This window comes from Alligator sinensis, unplaced genomic scaffold, assembly GCF_000455745.1.
Source record: "Alligator sinensis unplaced genomic scaffold, ASM45574v1 scaffold37_1, whole genome shotgun sequence".
Lineage (NCBI taxonomy): Eukaryota > Metazoa > Chordata > Crocodylia > Alligatoridae > Alligator > Alligator sinensis.
The window spans coordinates 314,295-319,572 of record NW_005841955.1 but is presented as its reverse complement, the minus strand read 5'-3'; positions in this window follow the sequence as shown (position 1 = coordinate 319,572).

Genomic DNA, 5,278 nt, shown 5'->3' with positions numbered 1-5,278 from the left:
TCTAGTGCAACCAACTGCATAAATGAAGGATTTGTTACTCCTAATCTATCTCAGATATTGAATAGGTATTGGATGTAGCATGTAAGGCATACTTTAATAACTTTCTTCAGGATGTATAGAAGCTTACTACCAGAAGGTATGCCAAGGAGACTCTCAGTCACCAGCCTGGTGAATTGGCGCGCTCTGTTGTAGCACACTTCAGTTTTACTTAGGTGCACAATCAGAGTAAGGTTAGATGCAGATTAGAGCTTCATGTCCTAGAGTTATATGTCCACCATGCAGCAATCATAATGTGCTGGGCCAGGCTAGCCCACAGAGGGCAAAGTCAAGCTTTGCAAAGCTTACTGAGTAGCTAGCTGAAGAGGAATTCATGGCATCAAAAGCATCTACAGAGACCAGACTATGCCTACTTCTAGACATCATGGCATAGCCCTAGGGATTTGGTGATTACATCCATGCATTTCCCTCTATCTGTTCCCTTTTTTATTTGGAAAAAAATGGTAACTACACAAGATGAGGGGTTCTGACTGCTTATTATATTGATTCCATGTTTGTAAATGAGTTACTTGCAGGTCAGAGAAAGCTGTGGCTTAATAATACCAGGTAAGAAAGTATTTCAGGTATTCATTTCAGTTTGGCATCAAAAGAAAACAATACATCTTTGAAATGTAAATTGGAATGTGATTTTTTGTACTTTTAATTAAAATTAGTAAAAATATTAATACTGTAGAGTATTTTGTGTGAAATATGGAGGCAACAAAGCACTAGAAAATGATCATTCAATTCAAATTCTTCTCTTGGAATTTAAACAAATAGATAAATTACAATAATGAGACAAAACAAAATTAGACTGTAAAAAGGATATGGTTTATTTGAATAATTTAATAAATCCCCTATGAACTGGTCAAAGGCTTTCTTTATATTTCTTAACACACCATTATTATAAACATGCCAGGCATTCAGACTATAAATGTGTTTGATTTAGCTGTCTAAAATTAAATTCCTGTTACTTGTCACGAAGTAATCTCCACAATACCCTGGAGTTCACCCATATTCGTATGAAAATAAAAGCCTGTTCCTGCGTCATGGAAACCAGTGGCAGTTTTGTTGCTGCCTTCAGTAGGATTACACTCTAATGGAATATTTGTTCTAAAATTACAGTATACGTGTACAGTACTGAGCACAGAAGAAATACTAGGACCACCACCTTCTTTTGCATTGGAAGGAACTGAGGCAACCGCTTGAATATACAGAAGCATGACCCTCGTATTACATACAGGTTCAACCTTCATCATCTGAGTAGAGAGGTCTATGCCCCTCTAAGAGTAAACATGAAAAAAGCTATTTAAAACAACTGAAAAGGCTAATAGTATGTATAATTAAAACAGGCTAAGCGTTAACATTTAAAGTTAAATAGAAGAATAAGAGAGAGAAAAAGCCAGGATTAAATGTGATTTTAAAAGTCATATAAGCACAAAGTTTAAATAGAAATAATGGATTGAAAATAAGGTAGAACTTACAGGCTAGTGCTAGCCATTTCATTGGAAAATGTAGGCCCAGGACTGAATGTGATTAATTTTACTCATATGCCTATGTACATATTACTGGCCCCACTATTTGAACATTTTCACCCATTTCTCCTCCATTCATCTCTTGATTTATCTGTATAGCTCTAAAAATTGAAAATGTATCTTCTCTGTGTTCATATAGCACCTAACATAATAGAGCTACTAAAAAAAGAATGATAGTAATACTAATTTCCAGTATGGAGTGTTCTTTCCATGAATAAAATGTTCCATCTTGCTGTTTTGGTGACATTTCCATTAAACATCGGCAATCTGGATGCAATATGTTGACTTTCAAATAGTCATTCTCAAATAAAATCATGAATGGCTCATCTTACACAAGAATTTATTCTTTTCCCTTACTAAATGCTTAAAAATATGATCTTTTTTTTTCTTTCAATGTCTGTATTTTGTTTGGATTATGATGATTAGTACAATATTGGCCAGAAGCTCCAGCTGAGATCTGGTTCTAATTACGAGTCCCTGTAAAAACACCTTGTAAAAGACAGTCCTTCATCATATCTTACAGTCAAAATGGACAAGATCAAGGAAGGAGAAGTAAGAGGCATAGAAAGTGGAAGAGATATGCTCAGGGTCACGTGTAACAGTGCAACAAGAGCCAGAAATAAAACTGAGCTCTGCTGAATTCCTGTTCAGTGTCCTATGCATAGAACTTTTCTCCCTTAAATTAAAATCAAGCAGTGCTTTACTCTTAGCAGAGTACCTTTCATGTCCATTTTATGTTCCCATTTGACCAGTAAACTCTGCTTTCTGCTGTGATAGGACTGAATGGAAGCTATTATGTATTCACAAAAGGTGTTTATGCCGGATTCTGAAACATATAAAAAGGTACATTACTGCAGAGAATCCACTTTCACGGTTCAAGAAAATGATAATGAGAAGGAGAGTGGGTGGAGAAAGAAAGGGAGAGAGCACTCTCTTTCCTCAAGTTAAGTTTTATATCTTGTGTCCCTTGACCTGTCAGGCAGGAAACTGCATCTGGAATGCAAACGGATTTAAAATGATGTTTGTCAGATTGTATTGTACTTTCTGCAATCTTGGACATGGTGGGAGGATGTGACTTGACATTATTTTTATTTCTAAAATGCTAAGGGCTGGATCCTGCAAGTGCTATATGTACTGAATTTCCATTTACTTACAATCCAGTACAGAGGACTTGCATGACTGCACCCTTAATTCTTAAGTTATATAATAATAATAACTCTTACGTAATAGCACTAACTCTTACGTAGTGCCTTTCAAGGGAGGTCAGTATCATTAGCTCATATTTACAGACCTGGAAATGGAAGTAGAGACAATCTGATCTCCCTAAGTCATCCTAGCAGGGCCAGGGATATTGCCCAGGCCTTTGGAGTCCTAGCCAGTTCTCTATTTGGTTTGCCATGCGACCAAGTGGTATGTGAAGAGATACCCTAGAAAGACACATCATTTAAAACAGCAATTATTGGAAAGGGGGAATGAAACTGGGAAGGTAAAACAGTAGTCTCTGGGAGAATGGCTGGTTTGAAGATTTGAGAGGGAAAGTCTACAATGGAGAGAGAACTGGTGCTGTGATGACCATACTGTAGGATATATGACTAGTGTGGGAACACACAGCTCTTTCTAGCAGTAACTGCTGGAGGAAGTGGGGTCCTATGGCTGATGAGGTGAGGGGGACTGTATGTTTGGAGTGAGAGGGAGGTGAGGGTTGAGCAGTGGATATCATAGATTGGTAGGGGTTGGTAAGGGCTGAGAGCTTCAACTGTTAGTGGAAACCATCAAGGCTCTAGGAAGAAAGAGGATATAGGGATCAGATTTCCTTGTGTTGGTGAAAAAAGGAGAAGGGTCAGTACAACAGTTTTCTTCCCCAGGCATTCATTGTTCTGTAGATAAATAAGTACAGGCATAAAAATCCCCTTTTGACTGACTCATAATATATGATGTAATTTCAAAGCTAAAACTGAATTATTCTTTATCAGTAATGAGGGGTGAGAAATGATGTGTTAAATTGCTGAAACGAGTCAGGCAACAGCTTTTTTTCTGTTTTTTACTTCAATTTAAATAATATAAAAGATGCCTATATGAGTTTCCAGGCATCTTAACACACAAGAGATTTTAAAATGTAATCCCAGGATCATTAAAATGGTTGTTCAGACAAGGACCTGCCAACCAGATGCTGACAGAAAAGACAGCTAGGGTTCCTTTCTACTTTATCAGCAGAGGGAAGCATGAACTCAATCTTCTCCAATCAGATGCCTTTTTTAAGCATGAATGAAGATATCCAAATTTAGTCTCTTTCTGATCAAGCAAAGGATGAAGTGTGAGTCCTGAAGCCTTCTCTGTGAGCACCCAGTCAGTGCTCTCAGTTATAACCTTCTCAATTATAATGAGGGCTGTGCCAACAGTGCTGAGCAAAAGGGCTGATCCCTCATGTAGATTGTTCTCAGGCCTGTAAGTTGTTATTGGGACACAGCTAATTTTAGATTGTCCAGATGCCAAAAGGCAGCCAGTGCAGATTCTGGAATGATGGCATCCTCGTGAGAAACCCTGCTCAGCAAGTAAGCTGCTGTATTAAGTTCCTGAATAGTTTACAACACAGAGCACATTGCAAGAGTCTAAGCCTGAAAGGATAACAAAAGTCATGGATAACAGTGGCAAAGCCTGTGCCTCAAAAGAAAGCTTGCAACCTCCTGGCCAGATTCAGTTGGTAAAAAGCTGACTGAGTTACTCCTGTAATATGATGGTCCAAGAGCAGTCAGAAATCTAAAAGCACTCCTAAACTGATAACTAATGGAGACACACTCCCTCAGTCAAAGGCACATAGTGCCTCCACCACCCTCTACAGCCTTTTATTCAGTACATAAAAGTAAAATTGCAGGCATCTCAGATATTAGAGAAAATCAATACTTGCCAGCATGCAGTGTTCAACTATACTGAGAATCTGTGCCTCTTTACAAATCTACTGCATAAGACAAAGTCAAGTCTTCAGCTAAATGAGTGTCTTAGCCCTGAAAGATTTTCCTGGGACTTAGAAGTTACTGCATTCATAAATATAAGCATTTAATAAAGGGCTACTGCCACATTCAGGCAATGATTTAAAAATATAGCTTACCATAACCCTTTATAGTATTGAAATATTTTCTTTGAAGTTGCTTAATCCTTCTTATGGGGTCCTAATTTATTTTTAGGAGCATTGCTAATTACTGGGGCTAGTGAAAGGTGTAGGCTTCTAAAAGGTAAACATGTCTACAATTTAATATTAAGTATGGGTTTTACAACTATGCCTTTATAAACAACTTAAATAGAATATAGAGAATTTTTTTTAAAGAAAGCATCTCTACATATGAAGATTTAATCTTTTTAAAAATACCTTAAATATCTAAATCCCAATGCTACAGTCTTTGCTCAGGCAATACTATAAATATTCTAAAAGGCAACATTAGATATTGCTCCATGTGTCCTTGTACCAGTTTACCCATACACTTCTCCAAGCCCTTATTCCTCTTTAATTGAAATAAATAGTCACATTTTAAAGCTAGGAAGATAAAGTATCCTATGGGGTGTCACCATCCAACTGTTTTCTGTGGTAGCCATGTTGTTGTGGTGACAATTTAAGAAATAGTGATGAGGTCTATGATTTAATTAGAGAGAACACAGATGAAAAATCTTTCTTCATAATTGAAACTAATTCTGTCTAATTTTATATAGACCAG